Below are 17,137 nucleotides of genomic sequence, written 5' to 3' on the forward strand. Positions count from 1 at the left end.
GCTGCAGGCAATTTCCTTCGTTCCATATCTTTGCTCCTCCAACAACCCTCATCATCCAGCACCCCCTCTGCTGCCCAGTTTGCAAGTTCTGCTTCAGTCGCAGATTTCTGAATGTCTAATATCTCCGCTCTAGCATCATGCCATCGCTCAGCCTGCGACTTCACAACATACATTGGAGAGTCGTTTCGTGACATAGCCGTTTGTCTTGCTATACTGTCTGCAAAAGCATTACCTTGTCCCACTTTATCAGTGACCTTTTTATGTGCACTGCATTTGATTATCACCACTTTCTTTGGACAAAGTAACACATTCAAAAGATCACGCACTAGTTCTCCGTGCATGATGTGTACTCCATGCGAAGTCAAAAACCCACGCTCTCTCCAGAGTAGGCCAAAATCATGCGCTACTCCAAAGGCGTACCGGCTGTCTGTGTAGATGTTCACACATAAGCCAGCACTCAATTCGCAGGCTCTTGTCAAAGCTATCAGCTCCGCTGCTTGGGCCGATTTCTGTGGTATTCGTGCTGTTTCTACCACTGTCTTAAGTGTCGTGATCGCATATGCTGCAGAAGTTGTGCCATCTGGCAGCCTTAAACACAATCCATCAACCCACAGTTCCCCATCCACATCTGGAAGTGGCGTATCCTGTAGGTCAACACGACCCTTTGTTTGTTCTTCAGTCAGGAAAACACAATCATGGTGTTCTTCCTCTTGGCCCTCCGCAACCGGATACGGCAATAAAGTGGCAGGGTTCAGGGTAGCACATCTCTTTAGTGTGATGTGGGGCGCCAAAAGTGTAAGCTCATATCCTGTTAAACGTGCACTCGTAAGATACTGGGTTTTCGTTTGGTTTAGCAGAGCGTCTACCGCATGGGGAACTAAAACCAACAGTTTGTGTGACAAAACTATTCCCTCACTCTGTCACATAGCTACTGCTGTTGCTGCAACTGCTCGGAAATACCCAGGTAACCCACGTGCTACAGGATCAAGAATGGCCGAAAAGTACGCACAGGGCCTCTGCTTATCCCCGTGTGTCTGCACTAACACTGATAATGCGCATCCATCTTTCTCGTGCACATACAACGTGAAAATCTTTGTGTAATCTGGTGTACCTAACACGGGTGCAGAACAAAGGGCCTGTCTCAATTGTTCAAAAGCATTCTGACATTCATCTGTCCATTCAAGGGGCATTGGTGTAGTTTTGGACAGTAACGCTAACAAAGGTTTTATAATGTGCGAAAACCCCATTATCCACTGTCTACAAAAGGACGTTAGTCCTATGAAGGCACGTACATCTCTCTGAGTGCGGGGGACTGGTGTATCTAAAATCGCTTGAATTCGATTGGATGTTAATGCACGTCCCTCCTTAGACAAAAGATGACCGAGGTAGGTCACCTTTGGTCTACAATATTGTAACTTTTTCCTAGAGACTTTGTGATTATTCTGAGCCAAAAAGGAAAGCAAGGCAAGAGTACTCTCCTCACATTGTGCATAGGTGTCTGCAGCCAATAGGAGATCATCAACGTATTGAATAAGAGCTACTCCGGATCGCAATTCAAATGAATCGAGCTGTCTTTTTAAAGCCTGGCTATAAATGCTAGGGCTCTCTGTGTAACCTTGAGGAACACGACAAAATCTATACGATTTATTATTTAACGTGAAACCAAATAGATATCTGCTGTCGGGATGGATGGGAATGGAAAAGAACGCATTCTTAAGATCAATGACAGAGAAAGTAGTGGCAGTGGGGGAGACCAAAGTAAGTAAGGTGGTGATGTCAGACACCACCGGGTACTGGGGTATTACAATTTTGTTTATTTCTCTCAAATCAATAATAAACCGATAGACTTTGTCGTCAGTGTCTTTCTTAAGGATCGGAAGAATAGGGCTGTTACAGACATTGTAGGGAACTTCCTCCACTACTCCTGCAATAATCAAATCCTGAACGATGTGTGTCAGGGCGATCTCACCTTCTCTGGATATCTTATACTGCGGTACACGCGGCAAAGATACTCCCTTCTTGACAGTAATTCGAATAGGCGGGACGAGCATCTGTCCCACATCCGTATCTGATGTCGCCCATAACGTGTGTGGGAGAGAGGCTAGCGCTTCAATTTCCTGCATGGTACATAGTCTGCCTGCCTCTGGATAATTGTCATTCAGAATAACCCGCACTCCTTCAGGAGCGCAGCGTATCGTTGCTCGAAAATACTTGAGCAAATCTATGCCCATAATATTGTTCAGGGTATGGGGCGACAACAAAAATGGACATAGTCCAAAAAATTTATCAATGCAAAATGCAAGAGGTTGTGATAATGGGCTTGGAGAGGGTGTGCCATCGAACCCTGTACATGTAATCGTTTCGCCAGACAGGGGAGCCCTTGGAACCAAGTTTTTAGACAAAGCACTACGAGTAGCTCCTGTGTCAACTAAAAACTGACCAGTAGAACCCAAAACGCCCGCTGATACATATGGACCTCTTTGATCTACTGGCACTTCAACCGATTCCACACCCCATCCTACGCAATCCTATGCATGTACATAATCCTGACTCTCCGCATTTTCACCCTCCGAAATCTGATACTGATTTTGTCGATCAAAAGTATTTCGTTCATCCTGACCACGCCCCCTCGCCTCAAACCTACCACGATCACTTCCTCCACCTCTCGCTTCCGAATAACTATTCCGTGTTCTTCCACCTCCTCGACCACGCTGACTACGTTGCTCACGAAGCACCGGACAATCTTCAGCCCAATGCCCAAACTCTTTACAATATGCACATTGGTCCTCAGCATTGCCTCCTCCTCGCCTGCCTCTATCATTCCCTCTAAATTGCGCACCGCGAACCTGTGCCAACATCACCTTCGTCTTCAACTCCTTCGCTTTCTTATCAACACTTTCCTTAGCCTCTAATTCCTGCCGCTCATAATACTGAGCCACAGTTAACAAGGACGCAGGGGTCGCCGTGGTCCAAGAACTTTCACTAGTTTTCAACCGCTTTGCAATCTCCGGTAGGAGATTAGCCACATACTTATCGACAAACAGATGCCTACCCGTATCATCTGTTAACAATTGTCCACTGTAATCATGAAACGCCTCTTCGAAACATGTGAAGAAGTCAGATACCGACTCGTCTTGTTTCTGTTTGCACGAGGCTAACATAGTCCAATCAATCTTTTTAGGGGGACCAAGCGTTTTCAATTTATTCAAAATAGCTGTTGGAATATCTAATATCAGCTGACAGGGTTTACATGCAGGCTCCCTATCCAAATCAGCTTGGCTTATATCTTTCCAATTCGCTCCTAACATCGTTTGATCATCAAATTTACGAATCGCTCTCCACATATCAGGGGGCAGTTTCATCCCAAAGAAAAGATCAATATTAACCAGCGTCATAACACAGGAAGAAATATCCCCCTCCACTCCTTCATAAAAAGCAGCTGGATTTTTACGAGGATCGGGTAAGGCGTTTTTCAATGCCATAACATCCGCTCTATTCCAGGGCGTATACACCCAATTATATATAAAATACCCTTTTGCATCCCGGGATGTTTTATCATCACTGGTACCTTGCCCTTTAGGGGGAACATACAAAGGTGCAGCTTCACGCATAGGCATAACATGCACTTTAGAATTCTTATCTGCTCCAAAGATAGAACACTCTTTGGATTGCTCCGTCGACCCCGGCACAGACTTCTCTGATGCTTTTCGTGCTTCCCGCAATCTGGACGCCTCATCCCGTAGCTGGACCAATCGTAGGAAAAAGGCATCCGCATCTGAAATATCAAATAGACCTTTACGCATATTCTCATGATGGACTGATATATCCTTAGATTCTAAATCCTCTGAATTCTTACGAAATCGTTCAACAACTTCATCTGCAAAGGTACTTAAAAAACACAACTGTTCTCGTTCTGACCATTTATTCCTTTCAGCATTAATCTCTGACAAAGTTATTTTATTCAAATTCAGTTTCCTAGCGAAACTGCGCAAATCCGCAGCTCTACCAGCAGTTAACCTCGTACTCGCACTATCTCGATCTTCATCACCGAAGTCCTCGTCCGGAGCTGTAGGTGAAACATACGGAGGAGAAGACCGATCTAATAACGAAAAATCATCAACTTCATTAGTAAGGACAGGATAAAGCAGACGTCGAATAGGAAATTGACCACTCGTTTGCAAATTACGTTTCCGTGCCTCCCTCTCTTTCTTCTCCTGCAACTCCTTCTCCTCCAGCTGTAAAGCTTTATCTCGAGCAGCCTTGCGCTGCTCTTTTTCCGCCAAGGCAATCTCACGCTTCATACGTTCACGCACTGCATTCTCCCACATTCGCACACAGTCAAACATATCCTGTCTAGACCTGCGTTGAAACAAACATTGCTCCACAAACTGAACCTTTCGTAAATCAAACGACCCATGTAGTGGCCATTGCAACTCGGGATCAGACTTGGTGTATTTGTTCCATAATTTACTATACAATATAGGGGGAAGGCCGAATTTAATATACATTTCACGATTAGGAGTCCCCTCTGGGGGAGCCGGCTGAGATTCCTTTAATCTGTATGTGGTACCATTCCCAAGACAGCACATCCCTCGGAGTGTGCTTAAAACAGGCATGTTCAAAAAGTACCATGGAAACGTGATACCGTAAAAATGGCACTTAATATACTTCACACAAATATGCCGCTCAAAATACAAACAAAGTTAGAGAAACATCTCTACATGCCTGCCTATGTGAAGTGCACTACACATATACATCAATTCATAGAACCAAATGTTAGCTAACTCAAAACATATTCATATTCATAGAACCACAGTAAGCGTCCACAGACTACCTTACCAATCACAATTCTTACCCAAATCTCAAATATCCAGGTTCCGACTGCCAAGGTCTTTGATCAAATCAGCCAAACAGGCACTGTACAGCAATGCAGACAAACTGGATCTCAGTCGGGGACCTGCGCCACCTGGAAGGTCAGATCAGAAGGAAGGAAAGAAAACACCGTGGGTGCCAAGACTCGGGTCACTCAGTGGCAGCGTACGCGTCCATGGCGAGTTTCCAATCCTTCGTCACGACCTCTCCTTCGGGCATCCGAGTCGCCGATGAGTCCCTTCGTGGTCGCCAATTTGTGGTATTGGGTTCTCCAGGCCTACATACTCCGCAGAATACCCTCTATACCATAAGAATCGTTGGCACGGAAACTAGAAAATGCAAAAGACAAGTTTATTAAGACCCCATGGGGTGGTGGTACATTCCTACAGCACCCTTCGGCAATGCAAGAAGTATCACACCGAACATCGGTGTAAGTCCTTCTTTTATACAGTTTTACAGACATTAAAAGATAGGCGGTACGTGGTTACAGAGTTTTAGGTACATATATGGTCATTTTTGGAACACAGCCAACTCATGGGAGGGGTTACAACACCAATGGTCAGTTTGGCGGAACATTCCTAAGTGATGACTGGTCAGTCTGAACTGCGCATGTGCGACTTGACCATTACCAAAAATAGCCTGTTGCTGGGCAAACTCGAGTGGTCAGTGGTACAGAGGACGGACAAAAGGGCATGCTGACCACGAGGCGACACATTCGCTAAAATGGCCGCCGTAACATACAAAATGGCGTTTAACAACTATGGTCAAGATAAGGGAATAATGTGTAGTAAAGCTTAACGCTAACCCAGTCATTGTCAAATTACGACAAGTGGATTTGCAGAAAAGTGATGTAGTGATGGTACAATTTTCAACTGTAATATTAACATTCAAAAATTCTGATGTGTCTTTGCTTATATTGGAGGTGAAGAATAGATTATAATGGTTCTTAACTGAATAGAAAAACAAGAACTACCCTGCCAGGGTTAGTTTAGAGGTCCCAACAGGGGATCCTAATGATAAGGAGAGAGGTGACAAAATTTTACGTATCAGAGCCAATAGTACGTCACACAGATTCAAAACACCTTTTTATGAAAATAGAAATGATTTATTTGTTAAATTATAGAATTATAGTTCATATAATGAATCCATATAGAGACTTTAGAACAAATATACAGACATTGATTTAGAATTTTGCATAATGCATGTCATGATTGAAATTCAAGGAGAAAAATGCATTCATTCACGTCACACACACTCCCGCAGTCATTCACTAAGAATACACTCACTCTCAATCTCACTCACTATAATAATAATACAATCACACACATAAAATCATAAAGGTACATTGGGGCCTGAAGGTACCACATTTTGTGGCTGCTAGGACTAAAGTAACAGCATGGAGGCAAGGCAATATGGGCAAGGTAATTTAGCAGAGACTACACTTGAGGCCATCCATGTGGATCATGCCAACGCGTGTTTCAATGCAGGGCCTTTTTAGGCTGCACCTTCATCAGGGCGAGGAAGACCAGGGGGTGGGGACATGCACACTGTGGATGAAAAAAGTATTTGTTATATTCAAATCATATGAGGTAATACATGTCTGGTACATACATTCAGATATTCTAAAAGACATTTAACATGATTAATATTGCTCCGAGATATAGATGCATATATACATTAAGGGGTTTCAAACAAGTTCATATAATGGGCTCACTCGAGGTGTGTATCAAGGCTCTGATAACGAGGTCACTCAAAACATATGGGTTCTTCCTCAATGGGAGAAACATTCAGGGCAAAACAGAGATAGGCCCAGAAAAGTATATACTGACCAGGCAGAAAACCAGTGTGCTTACAAACATTCATTCAGTTAGACATCTAAGTGTCTATGGCTTATTCAGTTAGATATCTAAGTATCTATGACTTATAAACAAAGAGCAGTTTCAAGACAGTTTTTTCTTCTTTCTTTTTTCTTTACTATTCTCTAATGGAGTACCTGGGAGGGCACGTAGTAAAGCATGGTAAGCAAAAAACCAGTAAGTTTGCAAACATTCATCCAAGAGTGCAGCTCAGGATCTAAAACTTATAGACAGGGAGCAGTTTAAGAACAAATTCGGGGTAGGGGGGAGACCTTTTCACTAACAGAGTACCTCGATGGACACATAGTGAGGCGTTGTCCATTAGTGTGGGCCTGCCGATATAGAAATAAGGAGGAAAGAGAGACTCACCACTTTTCACACTATAAATGCCATGCGTCATAGGGACTTCATCAGCATAGGGAAGGGTTCCTGCATCAATGATCAGCGATTCTCTGAGGACGAAGATCTCGGTTTTTAGCGGGTCCAGTAGGTAGGTTTTTAAGAAGTTAAGGGTTCAAGAATCAAGAGTACCCTGGGTAGTCCTATGGATAGAAGAACAGTTTAGGGGTTAGAGACTGTTTGTAAAAGTCGACTGGAAGTCAAAAGGGTCTAAACCTCCAAAGCGACAGAGGCCACAGGTTCTGCAGGTTCTAATTTCGCTATAGACCTAGGTGAAAAAGTGGCTCAGGGCGCGTATAGGAGGGGAGAAGAATTACCTGGTGGGGCACAGGACATAGGACATAAGACTTCTTCCGTATTAGGTACTCATCCAGCCAGATGGGGTCCTTAGGGAATTAGGGGCAAATTCCTGCAGGCGGGATAAAAGAGCACATTAGGTAAGTGTAAAGGAGAAAGAGGTCAGGTTCGAGGTTAGGGCTTAGTGGCTAATAATGGGTTCATAATGCTTGAAATGGTGATCATGAGGTTACCTAAATTCGGCGAAACAAAGGCCGTAAGTCCTAATGAGGCAAGTCAGTTATCCCAGTAGTAGCTTGGGGATAGCGTCTCAAGTGGATAATTTATTTAGGAATTAAAAGCTGGATAAGTTCCCAATCAGCATCGAAGCATATATAGGATCGCGGGGAGCCGGGGAGAAACCCTGCCGGGAGTAAATATATACGTTACTTTCAAGAGGGCAGAAGCCGATAGAGGGGCAGGACAAAAGATCATAGCGGGAAAAACTCTTACCCCAGGAATGCAGGGATAGAGGCACCTCTGGTGGATCAAATCTTTTAACCATCCAGCGTCAGAGTGAGGTCCCGTCGTGGGGAAGGTACATACAAGATCACAGGACAGGAGGGGAGAGGGTCTGTAAAGAATCATTAGGTCTTAAGATGCAGGGGACAGCAGTCAAAAATGGCATAATGGAGACTGAAGCGCTACTGCAATACAAAGGGCAATGCGTTACCTGGGTCCTCAGAATAGGTACGGACCGTGAGGCGGCGTCCTCTCTCGAAGGGAGGAAAGCAGAGAGATGCCAAGGGAGGGGCAACCTTTTAAGGTGTTAAAAAAAACCAGGAGTCAGGTGTTTGAGAAAATCGCGAAGCGTGAAGATAGACATATGGCGTCTGTGTGCCATTTCAGAAGGGTAGGGTAAACAACAGAGAGGGCGGACAGGGATAAGACAAAATCAAAGCAGCGGCCATCTTCGAACGGGTAAGGGATCAAATATAGAAGTCAATGAATAGAGGCTCTTTATATTGATTAACACCGTGCGGCACATATTAGAATCTGAGTCATAGCGGCGGCCATCTAGGGACGGGTAAGGAATCAGGTTGGAGTAGAGTGACCTCATCGAGGTCAACGAATAGAGGCTCTTTGTCGTACATGACCCCGCAAGGCACATATTAGAGTCGGAATCTTAGCGGCGGCCATCTTGGAACGGGTGAGGAATCAGGTAGACGTTGGGTGACCTCACAGTAGTCAAAGAATAGGGGCTCTTTAAGATGAATAGCCCCACAAGGCATAAGTTGGAGGAATGTGGAGATGGGCAGGGAGTAGAAAACTCACTAGGGAGAAAGGTAAAAGGGATCAAACCTTTCAGCGCTACTGCTTTCATAGGGGCAAGGATCATAGAAAATGAGTTTCAGAAAAGGGCATTGGACCATGGACACTCTTCAGTGTGGCCTTTTAGTACTGAGTTGAACATAAATATCCAGAAAACCTCTCTTTTCCTGCGGAGATTGACGGTATCAACTCCGGGCTGGGCCATTATTTTCTCCAGATGAACCATCGGAGGTCTTTTTCACTATGGCCTTTATCCAGCCAATGAGAAACTAGCGGGGCAGATGTTTTTTTATTTCGAAAGTTGGATTTATGTCCCCCGATTCTCGGACGGCATTCGCGTCCGGTTTCACCAACATAAGGCAGGTCACATGGGCAGAGGATGATGTAAATGATGTTGGTGTTCGGCAATTTGTCATTTTTTTATTTCGTGCCATCGATATCGTTCGCTCATTGGTGCTCACTGAGTCGCCTATAATGGTGTGTGGGCAGGCATGGCATGTGCCACATCGGTGGTTGCCAAAAATCGGTTCCAAGTAGGTGATGGCCTTTTGGGGACTGGGCGGGGCCTCCAGCATTTTTCCCCTGACAAGATGGTTTTTTAAATTTCTGTTCCTTTTGAACGCGAATATCGGTCGGCCAAGGGAGGTTTGTTCCTTCTCCAAATTAAGGAGATGCCAACTAGAGTTGATGATCTGTCGAATTTTATGGTTCATATTAGAGTGGCTTGTAATGTAAACCAGTCGTTCCAGGGGGTAATAAATAGTGGGTTCAAACATCAGGTCTCGATTGGCGTATCTGGCTCTTTTGAAGGAGTCCTTGATAAGCTTTCTGGGATAGCCTCGGTGTGATAACTTTTCTTTCAAGAAGTTAGATTGTAGTAAGTAATCGCTCAGGTCAGTGCAGTTCCTTCTAATACTGAGGAACTGGCTATAGGGAATGCTGTTCGGCAATTTGTCATTTTTTTATTTCGTGCCATCGATATCGTTCGCTCATTGGTGCTCACTGAGTCGCCTATAATGGTGTGTGGGCAGGCATGGCATGTGCCACATCGGTGGTTGCCAAAAATCGGTTCCAAGTAGGTGATGGCCTTTTGGGGACTGGGCGGGGCCTCCAGCATTTTTCCCCTGACAAGATGGTTTTTTAAATTTCTGTTCCTTTTGAACGCGAATATCGGTCGGCCAAGGGAGGTTTGTTCCTTCTCCAAATTAAGGAGATGCCAACTAGAGTTGATGATCTGTCGAATTTTATGGTTCATATTAGAGTGGCTTGTAATGTAAACCAGTCGTTCCAGGGGGTAATAAATAGTGGGTTCAAACATCAGGTCTCGATTGGCGTATCTGGCTCTTTTGAAGGAGTCCTTGATAAGCTTTCTGGGATAGCCTCGGTGTGATAACTTTTCTTTCAAGAAGTTAGATTGTAGTAAGTAATCGCTCATGTCAGTGCAGTTCCTTCTAATACTGAGGAACTGGCTATAGGGAATGCTGTCTTTTTGGTTACTTGGGTGAAAGCTAGAGTATTGTAAAAGGGTATTCCTGGCTGTGGGCTTGGTGTATAGGGAGACTTTTAAAGAGTTATCCTGATGTTCATGCCAGATGTCCAGGAATTCAATCCTTTGATGGCTATTATGGCTGGTGAAGCGTAGATTGGGGTCAGCCGCATTCAGCCATGAGATGTATTCCTCCAGGGATGCATGGTCCTCCTTCCAGATCAGGAAGACATTGTCGATAAATCAATGCCAGCCTCTGATATTTTCATGGAAGGGGGCCATTTTGTTAAAGATGTAAATACGTTTGAATACTCCCATGTATAAACAAGCAATGCTGGGGGCACAACTGGCCCCCATGCTGACACCATTGGTTTGTTTAAACAAGGTATTGTTGAATTCAAAGTAATTTTCATGGAGAACCAGCTCGAGACATTGCAATATGAACTCTGAGTTGGTGATGTCAAGTCTGGTAGAAAGAATGTTTTCTGTAGTGTCATATGCTCCTCTCTGAGGGATGTTAGAATAGAGAGATTCGACATCGAGAGTAACAAGTAATGGTTCTTATTCAGTGAACTAACAAATTCACGAGCCCTAGATTTGTCTCCTTCCTACACACAAAACACGTTGTCTATAAAATGCATCCAATACCTTACATGATTAAAACCTGGCGTGATGATGAGATCCCGTTCCTCCCACCAGCCTACGTGTAAACACGCATAGCTGGGGGAGAAGCAAGATCCCATCGACACACCCCTGATTTGGCTCCAAATGTCCTTACCGAACATAAAAAAATTGTTGTGTAGGGACCAGCTCACCAATTCGCAAAGCATTTTGTTGTGGCTATAGTATTCACAGGATCTGCGGCCCAAATAATATTTAATGGCTTCAACTCCTTTGGAATGATCGATACAAGTGTATAGCGACTCTATGTCCAAAGTCATAATGCACCAATCATCCTGCCACTGAATTAGATTCAATGTATTTAAAAAATCACAGGTATCTTTAAGATAACTTGGCAAACCTTTCACCAGATCCTGTAAATAAAAATCGATGTAGCTGGAAATGTTCTCATTAATGCTGTTTATGGCCGATATGATCAGTCTACCGGGAGTTGGTGTTTCATCTTGTGTACTTTGGGTATTAAGCACAAAATAGGCATGACCGGATTTTCTGAATTAAGAAAATCAAACTCTGTAGATGATATCAAGTTTTGTCTCTTGTAAGATGTTAACAATTTTTTCAAAGCCTCCCTTGCTTTCTTGTAATCTAAGCCATTAGATCTTACATAGCAGCTGATGTCACTCAGTTGCCTCATGGCTTCAGTAACATAATCATTTTTTTGCCAGAGAACTATATTTCCACCCTTATCGGATTTGTTTATAACCACTTCTTGGTTTTTGCTTAGATTCTTCATTAGGTTTGTGTATTGCATTTCATTAAAAGTTTGGACGCGTTTTTGACATTTCACCTTCCGGTTTAATTTCTTTAAATCTTCGACAACACATTCATGGAATATATCCACAGCGTCTTTGGGCATAATGGGGACTTGTTGCCTTGAATGGGCTCTACCCAGCTCATTTTTGTACAATGTCTATGCCATGTAGCTCCTTCTGCGTGTTGGGAAGTTCCGTATTCCCTGTTCCAATTTCTGAGCTAGGCCCTTTACCAAGATCACATAACGTTAGTAACAATTTTGCATCTGCGGCCGCCGTATGTGGCGGTCTGCGTTCATTTGTTCTTCCTGTGTTACTACTTTTTTCTCCTGTATTGGAGGTGGGTTTGATAGCAAAAAAAATTTTGAACTTAAGTTTTCTTATAAAACGGAACACATCAGCCCTCGTACTTGTATAGTTAAAAGTGCTCTCAGGGCAAAAATTCAGGCCTAAGGCCAAGAGTTAATCCTCCGCTGCAGTCAGTGTTACATTTGATAAATTGATAATTGTACAGTCATTTATTGCTTTTTTTTGTTGCTGTACCAAGGTTTCTTTTTTTGTTGCTGCGGTTTTGCGGCACTTTCTCCTTGCTCTGCATTTCGCATTCCGCCTTTTCCGATTTTGTTGTTCAGTGTTCTGGGGCGGAGAATTTGCAGACGTTCCTCCACTAAAAAATATATTTCTTTGCCCAAATCTAATATTTTATTAGCCGTGCTGCCTTCGGATGTGCTCAGTTCCGATCCAGATGCACTCGACACACTTGATATGCAAATAGCATCCGCATCTGATTCCACATTGTTGCCGATTTGTTCTGTTATGTTACGTTAAGGTTTTGTTAGTGCGCGCAGCTGCCCCAGCTAAGGGGCGTCCTGGCGCTGACCGTATAATTGTACCGGAAGTGGTGAGACTGAGAGGAAAGAAACCTTAGATGAGAGGGAAAAGATAGGTCTTAATGGCTTTCCGAAATGGGAGTAGTTCATCAATACTACGGATAGATACAGGCAAGGAGTTCCATAGTTTTGCCACCAGCAGTCGAAAGGAACGACCTCCTACACGGCAAAGTCTGAACTTGGGTGTATTTACCAGATGTTGACCCAAGGAGCGCAAGTTACGGTGAGGAGTATACGGAGTTAAAAGAGGGCGAAGTAGCTCAGGGCTGGTACCATTCAAAATTTTGAACGCCAAACAAAGTGTCTTAAACTGGATTCTAGCTTGAATCGGCAGCCAGTGTAAAGCTCTGATAGTGGCTCTAGCAGAACATCTGCGTGGAGGTCCCCAAGAGCCTGGGCTGCCGAGTTCTGAACTCGCTGGAGACGTAAAATCTCAGATTTATTTGCGCTCAAAAGTAGAGCGCTAGCGTAATCCAAGATCCATAGAATTGTAGCCTGGATGATAAGCTGCCGGACAGTCGCACTAAAGAACTTCAAAATAGGGCGAAGGCCTCTCAGCAGGCCCACACATGTCGCTGCCACCTTCTTCGTGTGGCACTGAAAGTTGAGATCTGCATCCAGCCACACTCCTAAGTTCTTGACCACTAGCTTGGCTGCAGGCATAATGCCTAAGGAAGCTGGCCACCAATGTTCGTTCCAAAGTGAGGTGTTTTTCCCTACCAGCATCACCTCCGTTTTAGTGGCATTCAGTTGAAGGCAGTTTTCAGCCATCCATTGGGCGACTGGGGTCATCCCATCTCTGAACCTAGTGGCAGCGGCAGAGGGACCTTCAGCCAAGGTGACAATCATCTGGGTGTCATCAGCATACGAAACTAACGTTAGGCCCCACTCTCTTGCCACAGCCGCGAGAGGTTGGACATTAAGATTGAACAACGTCGGGCTCAATGCAAAGCCCTGCGGAACCCCTTGGCAGATGGAATGGGCTTGAGACAGAAAAGGCGGTGCCGAGACCCAGAAGGATCTGTCCGTCAAAAATGCACAGAACCATTCCAGGGCCTGGTCCATGATCCCAATTGCCTCCAGACGGTACAACAAGATGTCATGAGATACCGTATCAAAGGCAGCGCTAGGATCTAATAATATAAGCGCTGCACTCTGACCGGCGTCGAGGGTGGTTCTTAAGTACTCTGTGGAGGCCAACAAGGCAGACTCGGTGCTATGACCCGATCTGAAGCCGTTTTGAGACGGGTCCAGAATGTTGTTAAGGGTCATATGTCGAGACAGCATCTCGTTCACATGAGCCTCAGCTAATTTAGCAACCCATGGAAGCAAAGAGATCGGCCTAAAATTCTCAGGCAGAGAGGGATCAAGTGTGGGCTTTTTAATTATAGGAGAGACCTGAGCCTGTTTCCAGGCCGACGGTACTATGGCTGTGGTAAAAGATAAATTAAGTATCTGCGCTAGAGGTTTCTGAACAAGATCCATAGAATCCAGAAACTGTGCCGGCCTCATAGGATCAGATGGAGACGCCGATTTGACCTTTCTACAGAGTCTCACAAGTTCATCGCACGAGATCTCAGTTATCGTGGTCAAAGTAGAAATCCCCTTTCTGACCGTGATAGGACCTGGAGCAGAGGAATGCTGGGGAAAAGTAGCATAGATTTTCTGCACTTTGTTCAGAAAGAAATGAGCAAGCTCCTCGCATTGCTGCGCTGAATTTACATGGGAGACTGAAGTTTTAGTGTTCGTTAGCTCCTGAACAATCTTGAAAATGTATTTCGATTTGGCTACTTAATCCAGATTGTTGCCCTTTACTCATGTTGCTATTAGTTGATCTTAATTTCTTGGCATGATCAAATTTGCGGGAGAAAGTGTAGATCTGCCCCAACTCATAATCCTTTTGGTAACTTGTGCACCTTATGTGACTTGATTTTTTCCTCATGTCTGCGTAGCCGCTCGCTGATATCTTTGCGTGTCTTTTCAATTAACACTTTAGCATCTGTCTCAGTCACATTATGAAGTTCCTCATTGATTTTCTTGATTTCTTCCAATAAATTTTGTCGATACAGCACAGCATATTTAATTAGGATTTTAACTAAGTTCATCGAGGCTAGTAGATTGCTTTCCCCCCATTCTCTCAACATCGCGAGGTTTGGATCTTCAAAGCTTGGTGCCAGCAATATCCTTAAGCCTCGAGGCACACGGCCAACTTCCTCGTACTTCGTGAGCAATTTGTGCTCCCACCACTTAGTGATCTCTGATTTGGTTTTCTTTTCTAGTATTTTCAGTAGCTGCTCAGCGTCCCGATGTTCATTACTTGAGTCAGCGATTGGCGCTTTGGTACTGTTGCCGACCTGTTGTAAATTACCAAACAGCGCTTCTGCGGCAACCTCGCGCTCCAACTCCAGAGTCGCTGACATGTTAATTTTGTGTTTGAAAGGATTTTCTACTTTCACCGTCGGCCGTAAGCCGCTTTGGTTCTCTTGCCCTTTAAGCCGCTACCTCCTCACCTGCGCCTTGCTGTATATCGCCACTCACCGTTGGTGTTCACCTTTGCTGCCGGTCCTTCGACCCGCCGTTCACGTTTCAACAACAGGCTTCTGTGGAGCAAATGGCAGCTGCAGGGGGCCTCGCATAAATACTCCTCCTGGGAATTAAAAAAAGTCTTTAGTTGCAAATTGAGGCCACTTTGGAGAAGGGGGTACCATCAATGGAGACAACTGACATCCGTAAAGTACATAGCAGAAATCTTCAGGACCTCCACCACAGCGGCGAAATGAGTTCAAGGACCGGCAGGGGTCAAAATGCGTAATGGCGGCTGGTTTGTAGAGCGGAACAATAAAAAGCTCACAGGAACAGAATTGGGGTCCGTGCTCCATTTCTTGTTGGCAAACTGAGTGATGGTGGAGTGCGTTTGACAGTAGGTAGTTAGAGTTAGGACCTAGTTTCTATAGGAAATCCACAACATTCTATTGGGAATAACTTTGGCGCCGGTGGATGAATCTTTGTGAATTTCTCAAAGAAGATGGCCCGTTACGCTCCGCTCCTTCCCCGAAAGTGTCGGGGGGATTTGTGAAGCGGGGGCCGAGAAAAAAGGGGGTCCCAAAATGTGTTTTCCCCATGTTAATTTCCATAGGACGATTAGACACGGCTACAGCCTGAACCGCTGAACGGAATTACACCAAACTTGGCAAAATGGTAGGGACTGGTACGCAGTAGGGCCTTTTCCATATTTGGTGAAAATAGCTCCAGTGGTTTTTATGAAAATTAACTTAAAAAAAAGATATATCTATATGCGCACTTTGAGCACTTTGGGTACGCGTACCGGTAAGCGCACCTGGCACCACGGAAGTGAGCGAGCGGAAAGCTGATTGGCTCTTGGGTGTCTGTGAACATTCCAAATGGTCCGGAGAGTCCGCCATCTTGTGTCTCGGAAGAGCCGAGACACAAGAGGTGAAAAACAAAAGGGGAAAACATTAAAAGGGAGCAGGGTAGAGACCCCCTGACCTCAGGGGGGCCTAAAAGGACCCCGAAGAGCAAAATTTTGCGGAGTACGCTCAGGGTGCGTTTACATGTACGCTTACATGTGCGTTTACCTGTACGCGTACCCTGAGCGTACCACGGGGAAAAACAGTGAAAAACAATAGAGTAAAATAAGAATTTAGAGTGCTTAGAGGTAGGGTAGCTCTAAAATGAGCTGTTGTGTTATGTGGGTGATTTAAGTACCTACAAGTAGGTACAGATGCAGAGTCTAAAATTCAAGAGGAAGATTCTGTTCCTCTCATCTTTGAAATGTAAATGTGGGTGTACTTGTAAAGCGCACTGTGACTCCAAGGAGTATCCTGGAGCTGAAGACCGCTGGGGAACCCGTCCTGGTTTTCCCTGTGAGATGGTCCCTTTCTGGGTATCTCCAAGGTGAAACCAGGCATCCCCAGCGTCTGTGGGGGGCCGTTGTAGAGATGACTTAATGCCCAGAGTTGCCGAGTGTGTTCCCTTGTTAGAGTAGGCACCAAGGTGAGAATTATCGAGTCCGTTTGACCCTGGTCCACGACCCTGCCGCGTCGGGTATTGAACTCTGGTCGCGGGCCGTTCTCTGCTTACGGGTCTGCTGCCTCTAACCAGTGAGCCACCCCATCTCCTCTATAAATGCCTTGCATGTTGCAACGCAAGTTGTTGTGGTATATACAACCTATACCACAGTCTCTGAGGAAAGCAGAAACAGACTTATTCACATGTTTCCTTGCTTTCTCAATCCGTGGACAATATTGGTTGGACCACTTTCATTTTTGCCTTTGGTGTATATTAGAATATACAAAGGCAGTTTGAGGAAAAAGTGACATCAATTTCCCAAAGGTGTCCTTTGAAAGCATTTCCAGACCTACCCCAGTCAATGTGCCTAGGTCATTTCCACCACAGTGCACAATTATGAGAGCAGGGTGTGGGAGATGCAAAAAGGATTTTACAAATGGTATCAATTGGTGACATCTCAATCCTCTCTGGCCAATCCACATAATATCCACATTTGGTAAATCAAGGTTGGGAATACCTCTGTTTGCTGCATACCTTTCACTCCAGTAAATATAGCTGTGTCCC

This window comes from Lissotriton vulgaris, chromosome 1_1, assembly GCF_964263255.1.
Source record: "Lissotriton vulgaris chromosome 1_1, aLisVul1.2, whole genome shotgun sequence".
NCBI lineage: Eukaryota > Metazoa > Chordata > Amphibia > Caudata > Salamandridae > Lissotriton > Lissotriton vulgaris.